Source organism: Abramis brama (assembly GCF_963993115.1).
Source record: "Abramis brama genome assembly, chromosome: 23".
Classification (NCBI taxonomy): Eukaryota; Metazoa; Chordata; class Actinopteri; order Cypriniformes; family Leuciscidae; genus Abramis; species Abramis brama.
The window spans coordinates 20899277-20916978 of NC_139985.1; positions in this window are offsets into that span (position 1 = coordinate 20899277).

Consider the following 17702-nt stretch of genomic DNA (forward strand, 5'->3'; position numbering starts at 1 on the left):
AAAATATCTTAATTTGTGTTCCAAAGATGAACGAAGGTCTTACGGGGTTGGAACAACATGAGGGTGAGTAATTACTGACAGAATTTTCATTTTTGGGTGAACTAACCCTTTAAGTTCTTTCTGCGCAAACTTCAAAAAATGCGAACCAGTGAGAATGCTGATGGCGTGCACATGTACATTACGAGTTCAGTCTATAGGTTTGCGCGTTTGAATATATGTGCGCAGGCGTGTAGTCCTTCCCTACAAATCAACCCTCAACATACTACTTGTCTGGCCTTAAAATTTATAATACAGAATTTTTATCGCTTCCGCGTAGCCACGCGAACCGGAATTATCCCGACAACGTTTATCTGTAGAGAGGTAAAGGGAGGCCTTCACAGGGGAGATAAATGAGATAAATTTATCACAAAATGCGAATCCCAATGCATCTTTTTTTGTTATCTACATGTATATTAAAATCACCAACAATTATGACTTTATCTGCAACCAGTACTAACTCTGACAGAATGTCAGCAAATTATTTGATAAAGTCTGTATGGTGCCCTGGTGGCCTGTATACAGTAGCCAGCACAAATCTCAAACGTGATTTATCATTTACACTATATATTGCTATATTAAGCACCAACACTTCAAAATAATTATATATGAAACTAGACTTCTTAGTAATTCTAAAAAAATATTACTATAAATTACAGCAACACCTCCCCTGTAAGAGCCATTTCAGTGTTTATGTCCAGGTTTGGCCAGTAGGTGGTAGAGTTGGGGTACTCGAACTCGGACTCGGACTCGAGTCCGGACTCGAGTCCAATTTTTAATGAACTCGGACTTGTCACACACTCGGATGAATTTGTACTCGGACTTGACACGGATTGGACATTTTAGACTCGGAAAAATGTCCGAGTACAGTCGAGTCTGGGCACTGGAAGACACAATATTTCAAAAACGAAACGAAACTGCTTACATTGTGTTGTGTCAGTGTTGAGCATTGTAGCCAATCACAGACATGTATATTAAGCGCATGAACACAGTGTCCAATCAGAGGCGTTTTGAGTCACCATGCGGAGAAGTCGCTCATGTTCAGAATCAGCGCAAGTTTTATCCTTTCGCAAATCTCCTCATAAACAACAAAGTCTTGACGCGATGTAAATAAGAGATTCACTGTGCAGTGGGGACAACTTCAGTGTTTATGACGAGAGTTTCAGTGAGAGTGCAGAACGCGGTAAGTAAGTGATGGCTTAAAGGGAGCGCTATAGAGTGCCGAAGTTATGACGTCACTTTGTAGGCCAAAACGCGGAAGTGAGTTAGCATTTTAGCACTACCGGTTCCCTCGCCCTAAAGTCTATGGGTTTTTTGAATGGGTTTTTGCTAAATCGCCTGAAATAAGGTCTGTGGTTAACAAAGCCTCTAAATATTTTCACGTTTTGATCTATGACATAAAACACACCAGTTATAACCTGCTTGTGATTTTTTTAAACTTTATTGTGTCTTAAAAACGGTGGTTGCTAACAAGTTGCTAAAAGGGACTACATCCTTTGGCAGGGACTTTAGACGTCATCATGACAAACATGAAATCTCTCACGAGCCCGCGTTTCAGCTTCACGGTCTTAGAAGTTTACCTTTCAGTTAATATACATAACGTTATTTTTGTTTTGTCCCGAGATGCAACCACAAGTCATCGAATGAAATCTCGTTTGACCATTTTCCGTCCGATGTTACCCAGCGGAGACTCTGGGTTCGTGCCAGATGGAGTAAAAAAGGCTAGCAGTAGCAAGAATAAGCGTTTTTCATAACCAAATCAACAGCTAAAATACCTTTTGTCTTTCTCTTAAAATATCTAAAAGCTTGTTTACTTTGCCACTGTTTAGATCCGCTGCAGTTTTATTAAAGGCTAACGTTACGTTGAGAAATGTGTTTAATTAAAATATTCAAAATAATACCTGGTTTATTGACTTTTATTGTAACTTGTTTGGATATAATTATAGAAAGGGTGGGTCCTGCACCCTGATATTTGTGAACTTGGCTTTTACCCACTTATAATAATATGATTGTATTTGTAAACAGCATTACCGGTAGTTAAGGCATTAGGTAACAATGATATTAATCTTTGTTATTTTAGTAGTAAATGTTAACTATATTTAATGTGCTATATAAACGTGGACAATTCCCAGAGAACACGCTGATATGTATAGCCTTAATGCACTGTAAGCTGCCTGTCTGACACACAAATTAAATGTTAAACTACTACTTGTATACTATTGTAACTACACTCCAGTCAGCTCACAGTAATGTGAATGTGAGATAAAATTTACTACACTGGCTCTCACATTGGGGCTTGTGGATTACCAGGTAAAAATATATAGAAAATGTTAACAAAATTAGTAAATGTGGTTTATTTAGGGAACATATATGGTTTAATTATAATATATTATAATAAGCATTTGCTATTGGACAATTCTCTTTAAATTCAACATATATAATTATATACAACTATTATATTAAATGTTTGGAATTTAACTGTGTTATGCTTGTTCAGAGATTATTTGTATAGTCAGGGCCGGCGCGTCCATATAGGCGAACTAGGCAATTGCCTAGAGCGGCACTTTTGTAAGGGCGGCAAAATGTGTGCCAACCAGGAATGAACAATTCACAAAATAGGCTATATGATTTGCTGAGCTGCCGCTCCCCCGCCCCCTGCTCTCACGAGTCATGACTGAGTGATGGGAAGTTCGGATCATTTTACTGACTCTCTTGTTCGATCTCGTTCATAAAAATGAACGAATCTTTATTTGAGTAATTTCGTTAATTTAAGTGGCTTTAAATGGTATACTTTTAACAGCCAAATTCCCCAAATTCATCCACCTACGCAATGTTGATCATATTCTGAATTAAGAAATCATTATTAATGCAGTCAAAAATAATTTACAGGGAACATAATAATTAGCCTACTTTACCTTCTGAGTCTTTCGTTCATTTGTCACCTGACATACGCAATGAACATACGTTCATGAATCGAGACTTTTGAAGGAGAAAGCCAACAACAGAGGGGTTCGTTGTTAAAATATATTGATCCAGGGAGTATTTGCAAGGATGACACGCCGTCAAGTCCACCACAGAACCAATGAGACCGCTAGCACAGCTAATGTTACCAGAATTTCTATTAAAAAAAAATGTTGCACACCTGGCATCCGGGATGCCGCATCCCTCTCGAAACCTCATTCGCGCTTGAATATGTTCAACACTATAAAATCTGGTGAAATACAATAGGCCTACTCTTTTTTTTTTTTTTTTTTTTTTTACAGTCTTATATAGCCTATAGCCATTTTAATAGGATGGACAGTTGAAGGAACCCAACATAATATATTTGCTTCCTCTTGGCCTACTAAAGTGTTCATACAACGGGAGTATTCTCTGGCTAGAGCAGAACAGCGGAGTGTGTGTGGACAGAAGTGCCTGAGCTTATGTTTTGGATTAAGCTGCGTTGCTTTGACATTGTGGAAAATAGAATAACAGAAACAAAATGTATTAGTCTTTTTACCCGTTATTATCAATCTAAATTAATTTCGTATTTAATTTAACTTAATTTCGTTTTTCTTTATTTAAATTTCGTTTTTCTTTATTTAAATTTCGTTTTTTCTTTATTTAAATTTCGTTTTTCAAATTTCGTTTTCTCTTTATTTAAATTTCGTTTTTTCTTTATTTAAATTTCGTTTTTCTTTATTTAAATTGCTTTTTTTCTTTATTTAAATTTTGTTTTTCTTTATTTAAATTTCGTTTTTCTTTATTTAAATCTACCCTTTACTGTGTCAGTAATTTTTTAGTCAGAAAAATATTAGACTACCTTAAAAGTAGCCTTGATTAAGTTAACAGACGTGTGTGCGTTTAATAGCCTAAATAAGCAAATAAGCCCTGCCCGCGTAGGCGCGCCGCTTCCCGCTCGCGCTGTTCTGTTCTGTATAATTTTATAAATTCTGAACGTGTGGCGTCTCGCGTGTCCATCTATATTGCACCAAATGCGACACTGCGCTCCCTTGTAAAGTCGATTGGATGAACGGTTCTCGAAATAATCAAAATGCAAACAGACAGACAGACATATAGAGATTCCTGCCTTTATTAGAGAGAAGAATATGTTCAGCCCCCTCTCCCCGAAGCTTCAAATATTCGATGTTCATTACTACCGAAGCTTCGAAGCTCAAAAAATGGTATTCGGACCAGCCCTAGGGGCGGCACAATTGTTTTTCGCCTAGAGCGGCAGAAGTGCACGCGCCGGCCCTGCTTACAATTCTACGTTGTTACAATGTTGCGAGCACGTATACAGCGACGTTGCCATAGCAGAAATGCAACGTGCCAGAGACGTTGCCACAACGTAAATGTGTTTGCTGGGTATATACTTACAGCAACGATTTTTGAACGACGCTGTTCTGAATCCGACACGAGGAGAAGGGAGAAGGGCCGCGCTATATGCGTCGATTGCAAGTGACGTCACTTGCAGAGGAAGCGCTGGTGTCTGAGAGTGCAAGTCTGAGAGTGCAAGTGCAGGTCTGCAGCCAGACCCTTCTCAAAGGTTGTGGTGGTACAATATGGTGATCGTCCATTTGAGAACCCATCCTCTGGTTTAGCCCAGCCTGGCCTTGTTGACTAGCCTGCTGAGTTAGCATAGCTGTAAGTTGTGGATTGCCTGTTGGTAGTGACCAATCCTGGCCCTGCTGTGCTTTGTGGTGGTTTACAGGCCTGTATTCCTTTGCCATAGGATTGAGCTCGTTAACAGTTGCCATTCTTTTGCTTTTATTCATGTAAGAACTCATTCCATTAGATGTGGTATTAACAATGTCAGAGGCAGAGACCAGCACTTCCAACTTAGCATTGGAGGCAGCTAGCATAGCTTCCAGCTCAAGTTGCTCTCTTCTCCTTTTTAGTTGTTGCTCCTGTTCTTCCAATGCATGCATTTCCTTTAAAGATGCAGGCCGAGCAAGCAGTGCAGCCCTTTCCATTATTCTTGCAGAGTTAGTGGATTTTCCACTGCGAGAACTCCTCCTGCTTGATTGCTTGCTAGGGACATTTGAGACACTGTCCTCTGGCCGGATATCATCACCACATTCATCATCTTTTTTAACCTTTCATTGAGGGAATAACATATAACCAGCGGTTCACCTCAGACCGAAATGTATCATTACAAATCATTTTTGCTTTGAACCAAATACCATGTTTTTCCTTTTCACCCTCAGGTAATATGACCAGCAAGGAATCATGAACACATTTTGCATCATCACACAAATCAACAAGAGCACTCAGAGCACATTGTACACCTTCTTTATCACTTATTTGCATAAGCTCTTTGATACGTTCCCTTAGCTTAGAAGCCTTATTTAATTTAGCCTTCCTATCATTTTGCAGCCTTTCCAGCTTTTGTTCAAATGCCTTTGCAGTTAATGTTACAACACGTTTTTCTTTCTCTTTTAACACACCAGAACCATTTGCTTTACTGTTCCATTCAGCTGATTGGGTCAGCACCGCTGCGTCCTCTGACCGATGCTGCTTTCTCTCGCCGGGTTCCGGTGTGTAACACAGCTGGGCAAATACACAATGAGCAGCTTTTAGATGTCCGGTTTCCAGCGGCCACTCCGCATGGCTTTAACGGTGAACATCTAAATCCACACGCGACGATCTTCCAGCTTCATAAAGCCTGGTTTTTGACTTGTATAACCGCTAAGCCTAAGCTTAAAGCAGCTGAGGGCTACGCAGAGGTTTGAAGTAGGCTAGTTGACGCGCTTGCCGTGGCCGCTTTGTTTGATTCAGAAATAATGTAACAGGAGTTCAAGTTCATGATTTCCTCTCTGTCGTGAGAGATATGATTTATTGTTACACAAGGTCTTCGTTATCCATAACGGAACAATATTCCATCTTCATCGACACTGTCACATTATCAAACATACACCCACCGCATCCGTGGCGGTCAACAACTAGTTGGCCATTTCCCCTCTGGCAACACCTGTGTCTGATTACACCTACCCTCCTAAGTAGATGAGCCCCATTTAGCTATGCCATGACCATAGTACCACCTAGTGTTGGGTCCGAGTCCACCTTTGTCGAGTCCGAGTCGAGTCCAAGTCCTTAACAATCGAGTCCGAGTCCAAGTCCGAGTCGGACTTGAGTCCGAGTCCTTAACATCCGAGTCCGAGTCGAGTCCGGCCGAGTCCACAAAGATTTAAATGATTTTAAATTGACCTTTCACAAAGTCCCACCCCTCTTACTGTTGCTACGTCCGACAAGCCATTCCACTCCACATGTTCTCACACAGTTAAATATATATTGTGGAGCAAAGAGGACACTGACAATGTGCCAACAGACAAAACAGAGCAGGCTACTTCTGGTATGAAATAAAGTCTCAGCTTTCACATTTTTTTATTTTTATGAAATTAAAACAATACACACCGTTTTGTGGTGCTTTAATATAGGCCTCAGTTCAAGCAGCACATGAACTGATAATCTCTTCTAGTTTTAGCATGAATTAAACATGAATGAACATCAGAACTGCAAAAAGAAATCAATACACACCATTTTTCAAGTTCAAGTCCATTGACTTTAATCTACTAACTGGTTTGGTTTGTTTGTCGGACAAAAATGGCAGGTATCTGCATTACGATTGGTCAGATCACATGTCAATCAAAGTCCAGCGAAAGGTCTCAACACTAAGCTCTTAAATTAATATTTTAAACCTTACAAAATGATTCCAATGTATAGTTACAGTCATACGTTTACCTATCATACATCTTTCATAATGCTCAAGAATGCAACACGATGCATTAAGAGCCAGGAGTAAACTTTTGAGCAAGATGATGGTGATGTTTAAATTTTTATTTATTTTGATTATCTTATTTTGTTTTACATGCTAATATCTTATTCAGCCTCTAAATGGCAGGACTAAATTAATTAATTAATTTTTTAATAAAATAAGAGCAATTTACACCAATGATGCAGTTAAAAAAATTACACTCCTAACGGTTGCTTCCTTCTTGAACATCACTAAATGTTTGCAGGGTTTGTAATAGTTGTGTATGAGTCCATCAGTTGTCTTCAGTGTGACAAGATTGATTTTACAATCATAGTCACTGCTAGTAAGGAGAAATATGCAGAATATGCTGGAAAAGCAAAGAATGTGCAGGAGCTGAAGGATTTTTCCTCATGAACAACCATTAAAAAAAAAAAACTTTTGGATCATTCAGGTAATGAAACACAATATTAAAATCAAGCCTATGCAATTTGTCTTGTATTTTGTGTTTGTATTTTGTCTTGTGGACTAGGCTATTAAACATCCGTTATGTGAAAAAGCTTTTTTCAGGGCAGTAATAAATAGAAACACTGTTTTTATGATCATCCTTTTGGAGATTCTGCAAGATGTATGTAAACGTATGACTAAAGTGTAGGCTAAATGTAACAAAAATCATAACATTATTAGACGCCAAAATGTTGCTTTGGTTATCGCGTTCTCATGTTGCCATGGTTACTGTGTCAATCATCGCAATTTCATGACGTACGGACTAAAATTCTGCAGATTATCTCCCACATTTAAATGCAGTTATCACTCTTTTTAATTTACAGTGTGAACGTAACCACTGGTCCTCTAGAAGCATGAAAAAATATATTATTTAGATCAATATATTGTATATTGTCAATAGAGTGCCGAAGTTATGACGTCATTTTGTAGGACAACCCGGAAGTTAGCGGCGCATGGGTTCCCTCGATCGAAAAGCAATGCATTTTCCCCATAGACTTTTGGAAAATCGCAAAAAATAAGATCTGTGTTCAACAAAGAGTTGTGACCCTAACACGTTTTGTCTATCAAGATAATCTTTACAAGCTAATCCAAAATTTATACATTTTGAAGCCTAAATAAAGCCGTCAGATATAAAATGCTAACAGTAGGCTATAAACGGACTACAGCACACCAGCACACCATGGTCGCGGATCAACGTCATCATCAAGCTTCCTCAAACTTTATTTAAAAAACACTCTCGCTCATTATGATCTGCGCTGTGTATGAACCTATTTTTTACAGTCTATGGTATGAACCTATTTTTACAGTCTATGGTATGAACACTTATCCACTTTTTCATGAGAAATATTGCCCATTCGTTTTTTCCAAAAATGTTAGAAACTAATTTTGTTTATGCGTGCCTCTCTGAGATTTTTTTTTTATCTTTTGTTAATGTTTTATTTATTCGTTTATTATTTTGTTAGTTTATATAAACCTTAATATTATTTTCTTTGTGATTAAGATTATTATGCCTGATCATTGTGCCCCAAATAAACTTTAAAGATTATCTTTCACTGTATTATGTTTGATTGTATGTTTGCATACCATTTGCTAATTCGCCAGGAAAAAACGCGCTTTCTCAGAAGCACTAACTTTATGGCCGTATCAATTTCCAGTCCTTTTTCTTAGACGATAGCAAAACCAAAGATCGAGAAGAGAACCACTATAAATCTGGACATGAACAGTGCAGCTTAGATTCTGGTTTACTTGCCGGTATTGTAAGGACCAGCATGAGGGACAAGGTTAATCGAGTCTCGGTAAGTAAAACTAGGGAGAGATAGAGGAGTTATAATAGTGTTCTATGCATTTAAGATAACTATACACAGGGCCGGCGCGTGCACTTCTGCCGCTCTAGGCGAAAAACAATTGTGCCGCCCCTAGGGCTGGTCCGAATACCATTTTTTGAGCTTCGAAGCTTCGGTAGTAATGAACATCGAATATTTGAAGCTTCGGGGAGAGGGGGCTGAACATATTCTTCTCTCTAATAAAGGCAGGAATCTCTATATGTCTGTCTGTCTGTTTGCATTTTGATTATTTCGAGAACCGTTCATCCAATCGACTTTACAAGGGAGCGCAGTGTCGCATTTGGTGCAATATAGATGGACACGCGAGACGCCACACGTTCAGAATTTATAAACTTATACAGAACAGAACAGCGCGAGCGGGAAGCGGCGCGCCTACGCGGGCAGGGCTTATTTGCTTATTTAGGCTATTAAACGCACACACGTCTGTTAACTTAATCAAGGCTACTTTTAAGGTAGTCTAATATTTTTCTGACTAAAAAATTACTGACACAGTAAAGGGTAGATTTAAATAAAGAAAAACGAAATTTAAATAAAGAAAAACAAAATTTAAATAAAGAAAAAAAGCAATTTAAATAAAGAAAAACGAAATTTAAATAAAGAAAAAACGAAATTTAAATAAAGAGAAAACGAAATTTGAAAAACGAAATTTAAATAAAGAAAAAACGAAATTTAAATAAAGAAAAACGAAATTTAAATAAAGAAAAACGAAATTAAGTTAAATTAAATACGAAATTAATTTAGATTGATAATAACGGGTAAAAAGACTAATACATTTTGTTTCTGTTATTCTATTTTCCACAATGTCAAAGCAACGCAGCTTAATCCAAAACATAAGCTCAGGCACTTCTGTCCACACACACTCCGCTGTTCTGCTCTAGCCAGAGAATACTCCCGTTGTATGAACACTTTAGTAGGCCAAGAGGAAGCAAATATATTATGTTGGGTTCCTTCAACTGTCCATCCTATTAAAATGGCTATAGGCTATATAAGACTGTAAAAAAAAAAAAAAAAAAAAAAAGAGTAGGCCTATTGTATTTCACCAGATTTTATAGTGTTGAACATATTCAAGCGCGAATGAGGTTTCGAGAGGGATGCGGCATCCCGGATGCCAGGTGTGCAACATTTTTTTTTAATAGAAATTCTGGTAACATTAGCTGTGCTAGCGGTCTCATTGGTTCTGTGGTGGACTTGACGGCGTGTCATCCTTGCAAATACTCCCTGGATCAATATATTTTAACAACGAACCCCTCTGTTGTTGGCTTTCTCCTTCAAAAGTCTCGATTCATGAACGTATGTTCATTGCGTATGTCAGGTGACAAATGAACGAAAGACTCAGAAGGTAAAGTAGGCTAATTATTATGTTCCCTGTAAATTATTTTTGACTGCATTAATAATGATTTCTTAATTCAGAATATGATCAACATTGCGTAGGTGGATGAATTTGGGGAATTTGGCTGTTAAAAGTATACCATTTAAAGCCACTTAAATTAACGAAATTACTCAAATAAAGATTCGTTCATTTTTATGAACGAGATCGAACAAGAGAGTCAGTAAAATGATCCGAACTTCCCATCACTCAGTCATGACTCGTGAGAGCAGGGGGCGGGGGAGCGGCAGCTCAGCAAATCATATAGCCTATTTTGTGAATTGTTCATTCCTGGTTGGCACACATTTTGCCGCCCTTACAAAAGTGCCGCTCTAGGCAATTGCCTAGTTCGCCTATATGGACGCGCCGGCCCTGATTGTAAGACGTGACAGGGCTGTAGCAACGTTGTTGCGCGACATTCAGCAACTGAGAGACGACGTTCTGACAATATTTTTATATGATGTATTTTGTTAGATAAAAAGATAATTATATACTTTTTTTCATTTATTGTTTATCTATATTATTTAATGGGGCTATCAACACCTGCAAGTGTAGCCTACACTTTAAAGAGTAAAAATGACAGAAGGTTTCGTTAATTCAACTTTATTAAAATTGCATATAATCAAATTGCACTTCCAAAAGTCATACATTTGTGGAAAAAAAAAGAAATAAACGAATACACATTTATTTTAAGTATAATAAATAAAACATGAAAAGCAAAGGCAGATCAGAACATTTAATGAACAAAACCGGGTCTGTATGGCAGACAGTAGCCGAGCAGGTGTCACCGGGGAAACATATCCACAAATCCAGAGGAGCAAAGAAACGAATGAGACTAAATAGCGGAAAAATCAAACGAAAAACTAAACAGTGCGAGCGATGCTACATTAATCACATTAGAAATTAAAGCTGTAGGTTGTGTTTGATAGCTGAGGTAACTGTTAGGCTAAACGCAATACTCACGTATCCTTGCTCGATGATGAATGAGAACACAATGAGCCCAACAACAGGTGGTTGGAATTTAAAAGGCTGATTTTCCCGCTTCAGGGCAGTGACGAGTACATTATGTAGTCCAGTGGTTGTCAAGACACCCTAGGCACAACCTTAAGCAATGGCCCTGAACGATGGTTTAATGTCAACATTGTGACAACGCTGTAACAACTTCACCACACAACGTAGTTATAGCAACCTTTTGGCCATGTTGTTAAAACGTTGTTAGAAGGTTGGCTACGTTGTGCCAACGTTCTGTGTTTGCTGGGTATTAATTTGCTTTTCAGCATATGATAATGCGTTTTACGTTCATTTACACAACTTTTAATCTCTGATATACACATATATTAGGCCTAATGAGCCAACCATGCATGGTCTTAAACATAAACAAAACTATTTAATAGAGTGGTATATAAACTGCCTTTCCATGGCTTGCACGTTGAAACCACTGTAGTTTACACAGTGTTAACTCTTTTTTTTTTTTCTTCTTTTTTACGGTGAAAACATTTTTAGTAAAATACGTATTGTAAAATACAAGCAATATTCGGTCATGTTTCGGCCTTGCATATCAGTTTAGCTCATTACATTCAGATGTCATTTCCTGAACACATCCTATTATTAATATTATCATTGGTTTCATTACAGATGCATCATGCAGTGCACCAATCAATAATTTTAGTTTCTGGACCCCCCTTTGTACCACAGTGCACATCATGTTGCACTCTATACCACTGCAGTTTATGCCCTTCCTTGAAGCCAACCACCCTGAAAAAAATAAAGCTTCACTGGGAAGCCCATTTTAAAAAAGCAGTTGTCTTTTATAGTGCATTACACTATTGGACTGTAATTGTAGGTGCACAAGCACATTCATACATATTTTTCATTCAAATAAACACTAGAAGGTACTGCTCTGAAATCTGTTGTTCACTTGCAAATTGCTGTTCACAGACTTGCAATGCTTTTGTCCATATTTGGTATAAAAAAATAAAAAAGCCAATAGTGTAAACAGTAAATGTTTTGAACTTTTTTTTCTTAAGCTTGAAACACAATTTACACCTTAACAAAGTTTTTCTTGTGCATGTAAATTTAATTTACGCTTACGATCTTATGTACACTCCCCCCATTTTACCTTACATATGTAAATCTTTTTGGGTTATATATTGATGGGTTTTATAAACAGTAGTCAACATTTGAAGTGGATCAAAAAAGTTAATCAAAATTGCCCTAAGACAAGAACGGGTATTGTTGTGGTTTTAGGACATCTTTAATGAAAGTTTTTGATCCACTTCAAATGTTGACTACTGTAATTGTATGGTTTTTATATTGGTGCATTGGTATTGTTTTTCATACTGTGCTTTATCTACAGGCAAAAGAATATGTCGTTGCCATTTGCCCTGCAGAATTGAGGCTCATTACCATTGTCCCAATTGCAGCAAAACTGTTCTGAGGAGATATGTTTTGGAAGCTCACTTAAAAATATGCTCATCAAATGGAGTGGTTAATTTGTCTTCAACATCAGCTGCACTGTCCTCACTGCCATCTACAGCGACACCTGCGGTAGTTAATGTGTCCTCAAAATCAGCTGCACTGTCCTCACTGCCATCTACAGCGACACCTGCGGTAGTTAATGTGTCCTCAACATCAGCTGCACTGTCCTCACTGCCATCTACAGCGACACCTGCGGTAGTTAATGTGTCCTCAGCATCAGCTGCACTGTCCTCACTGCCATCTACAGCGACACCTGCGGTAGTTAATGTGTCCTCAACATCAGCTGCACTGTCCTCACTGCCATCTACAGCGACACCTGCGGTAGTTAATGTGTCCTCAACATCAGCTGCACTGTCCTCACTGCCATCTACAGCGACACCTGCGGTAGTTAATGTGTCCTCAACATCAGCTGCACTGTCCTCACTGCCATCTACAGCGACACCTGCGGTAGTTAATGTGTCCTCAACATCAGCTGCACTGTCCTCACTGCCATCTACAGCGACACCTGCGGTAGTTAATGTGTCCTCAACATCATCTGCACTGTCCTCACTGCCATCTACAGCGACACCTGCGGTAGTTAATGTGTCCTCAACATCAGCTGCACTGTCCTCACTGCCATCTACAGCGACACCTGCGGTAGTTAGTGTCCTCAACATCAGCTGCACTGTCCTCACTGCCATCTACAGCGACACCTGCGGTAGTTAATGTGTCCTCAGCATCAGCTGCACTGTCCTCACTGCCATCTACAGCGACACCTGCGGTAGTTAATGTGTCCTCAGCATCAGCTGCACTGTCCTCACTGCCATCTACAGCGACACCTGCGGTAGTTAATGTGTCCTCAACATCAGCTGCACTGTCCTCACTGCCATCTACAGCGACACCTGCAGTAGTTAATTTGTCCTCAACATCAGCTGCACTGTCCTCACTGCCATCTACAGCGACACCTGCAGTAGTTAATTTGTCCTCAACATCAGGTTCACATTTGCCAAAAAGGCAAAATGTGATTAAATGCCCACATTGTTCCATCACTGTGCTAAAAAAGAACTTGATAATCCACATTAACAGAAAACATACTGACCATTTGAAAGATATTACATTGCACTCGCATCTTTCCAGTGTGTCTGTTGATCCCTCAAATGGACTGTCAGCAGTTCAAAGAAGTAGTCATGGTTTCACTATACCAGTTCATGTTCAGTGGAAGACGTGGGGCAAAGCTCATTATGTTAGATGTGAGTTGGAGGAGTGTCACCAGTACCAGCTACTTGCTCACCGGAGTGGAAACACGTTTAGTCTCTGTGAACACCTTCATTCACTGGATTATTGTTTTGAGAGAGCATTTGAGGAGCACCTGGAACCAAGAATCCTTGATGAGATGGTTAAGCTTAAATTCATAGGAGAGTCAAAGAAGGCAGTTTGTTTGAAAAGACAAAAAAATAGCTCAGACAGCTCATGCTCCATTTTCAGTGTTGGTGGCATTAGGTGAATCTCAAAAGCAAATCACTCTCTCCATACATGAGCCTACTGTTCATCACTATAATCGCCTTGGGAGAGTAATGGTAACATACAATTCAACTGCAAGTACTTGGCACTGCCCATGTGCAAAGCCACGAATGTCTTGCCCTCACAAAAACATAGCCAAATGGCACTTATTCCAAACAAATAAGAACTTGTTCACAACACAAAAAAATTATTCTAAATCAAGTGATGCCTTGGGTCCCCAGCCCTCAGAAGAGCACATCTACACTTCTCCAATTGACCTTCAAAGCACTGTGGAATATATATATAACAAGAAGAAAATCCCAGCTAATCTTCCAGAAGCAGCAACAAAATCAAAGGAATTTTTATCAACTTATCTTCCAGTTGAAACAACATGTATGATCTGCAGTGGTGAATCTGTACTTGACATGCCACTGCTGATTACTGCAAAAGCTAAAATTGTCACCATGGAAGGTGTCATTGACAGTAAGTTCAACATTCAAAAATGTATGTTCACTAGTCATATTAGATTGTATCATAATCATTCATGAATGTTACTCTACACTTACTCTTTTTTTTTTTAAGACATCTCTACTTACACCAGAAGATGCCCAGGGTGTAATATGATTTATAGGTACCAGGAATGGCAGGATGGTCTCCACAATTTTGATGATCATGTGCTTCTGAGTCTCGAATTGTGTCTGTACCTAAGACACAGTTTACAGGTTTGTCTTTATTGTATAGTGTTTAATGACACGCATATCTATCCAATAATTAAGCTATAAAAAAAATTGTTGACCCATTCCTGTTGTTATGGGAAATTTAGATTTTCATTGATTTGCAGTATTGATTTTCATTGACTTTCAGTAAAACATTGAAATGACCTATGCGTGGTCTACGTGGTAAAACTGACGTGTATGTGTTTCTCTTAATGCTGGGTAACAGGTGGGACGTCAGGAGGCGGCAGAATGAGAAGGGACATCTGACTTCTAGGGTCAGAGCTCGCCCAATTTAGAACTTGTGAGTTTGTAAGAACAAACTTAGCAGTATCAGAAAACTAGCAGGGAAGCCTCTCCTTGATTAGATAAGGGCCTGTAAGCAGAAGACCTTGAAAGCAGTATAAAGACTCCTCTGCCCTCCCTCTCGTCGCACTTGTTTCACAGACTGTACTGGTGACTTCTGTGTGGCAACTGGGCCTTCTTGCAAGAATAAAATACTTTTTAATGATCATTTGAATTTCAGAGTGTCTCTTACGCAGTTGATGATTGTTTAATGAATTTTTTTTTCCACAACACTGTTATGTCTATTCCAGAACCATGTATCAGTTTCCAGGGCTATTGATACTTTGGAGCGTCTCCGGAGAATAAAATACCCCAACAGAGACACCATAATTCATGGTTACAGTCATTTTGAGGCCTTGACAGATACTGAATACTTGTATTCTTGTGTTAACTGTGGCTACCATCCTCCCGTGGTCATCATGGACTTGCACAAGAAGGGTGTTTTTAGTATGTCATGTAAGAGTTTGTTTTCTTTAATATAGTAACCAGTGTAATGAAATGTAAAAGTACTTTTCTTGAAATACTATCTATCCGCCTGTACGACCGAACAACCGACTATCTATCTGTCTGCCTCACTTTTTTGTTTGTTTCAATTTTGTAAGTGAGTGCCCTCAAAGAGCCTCCACCTGATTTTAGAGGGGAAGTTGACATTGAGGATTTCTGGAAATCAGTTAATCTTGAGATGATTGCTCGAGGATTTGTCCCCAGTAAGTGTTTTTTTTTTTTTTTTTTTAAACCAACAATGAATTCCTCTTTGTTATGGTCTCTTCTGGGAATGATTTATTGAATTTTGATCAAATGATTTTTCCTCTGAAATGCTTAAGTTTTCATATTATGTAGAGTAATAAATGTGAAAAAAATCCATTTGCTGTGCAACCTAGCTATGAAAGGTGGGCTCCATGGATTGGAAGCAAGACTAGGAAGGATAACACTGTATTGAATACAGAATAAGCCAAAGTTGTTACAGCAAAGGTCACATCAGCTGAAGCTCAAATGATGAATGTCTCAGAAGACCGTCTTGTGGATGAGCTGATGAAGCAGAAGGTAGAAATCTTCATAAAATTCAACTTCAGTTGAATCATGTGATCTTTGAAACAAAAGGATTGTTCTGACAATGTGCTTGTATTATTTAACAGGTCGGTGTTGTCCAAAATCTATGCAAAGCCTGTAATATTGACTCTAAAGGTTCTCGCATGGATCTAGTTTCAAGATTAAGAGCGGAGATGCAGAACAGGCAGTCATATGACAAAATGTTCCAGAAAATCTGGGGAGCATCAGGTGGGCATATTACTTTAATGAGATGATAATTGAGAGATGATAATTTTACATGTTTTTATTATGGCTTTTCCAGGTGGCTGGTCAGTTATCCTATGCCCACATGGTGTGGTGTATAGTATAAAGTTCAATTTGAGAGCCGAAAGTCCCAGAGATTTTGCGGACTTGTTGTTTTCATGGAAGCACATTCCTAATGTTAGTGTCTATGACTTTGCGCGAGGCTTGGCCACACATGGTAATTTGCGTGTACCCACTGCTATTCCATTTCAACCCCATGAAGGGAGACTAGCTGAGCCAACACCAGACAACATCAGCTCAGCAAAGCAGGGCAAATTAAACGTCTCTCTTCCTTGGTTGTTTGAGAAGACAGACAATTTGAATATCAAATGCCATCCCATCACTGGATCATCTGAGCACTACGTGTTATATGACAAACTTCATGAATCGAACACAAAAGACCCCCAGGAAGTACTCAGAAGAATCAGCCTGGTCCCAGAGCTACAGGGTTGGCTAAATAGTCAAATCACAGAACAGTTTTTTGCAAGCTTGCGCAAAAGCAACTATTTCCTCAACAACATGGCACCATCAACACATATCTTTATGATGCGCAACATCATTCATCATAAGAATACATCCACAAACCAGAAGCTTCTGGAAGTACAGCTGCAACGTGGTCACAGACCTCATGGAATTGAAGATATCATCCTGTCTGACTTTGGACAAGCTATTCTAGGTCAGTTATGCTGCACTGCTTTCTTTTATAAACCATGATATTTTGAGTAACTTTACAATAGTAACCTTGTTTTACTCTGCTTTTCTCAGCCCCACAAGCCAGTGAAAGAGAAACCATCAGGCAACATCCACATCACATAAACCAGGTCATTAGTGAGGGATTTTTTTTTCTTCTTGTGACTTTCAATGTTTTTTTCCTTTTTGCTAATACTGTTTTTTTTAACATATGCAGAAGATTGTGGACCTCAATGTGAAGCATTCACCAAGTGTGAAAATATTTCAGCCTGTCGAGCATCATGGACTTTGGGAAATCATCCAGCTCAAAAAGAACTAGTTAGTTTCAATAAATCATTAATACAGCTCTGTTTAACTGTGGGATTTTTAATGTTGAAACTTTTTTTTTTTGTTAATAGCTAAACTACATACTGGACATTGAGAGACCAGGAGAGGAACTGATCGTTCGAACAACGAATGCTGTCCTAAACCGTGCTGACTTTTGGACACTGGGCTTTAACAGAGACATGGAGTCAACTGTAAGATTACAGCTGTTTTATATTGCTTTATATATTTGTTGTAACATTGATTTATAATTAATATTGTATTTATAAACTTTTTTTTCAGATTGGAAATAGTTGTTTTCAGTTGCTTGAAAGCATTGCACGCTCAAAGGTATTTCAATTATATATTTAGTTACTTAG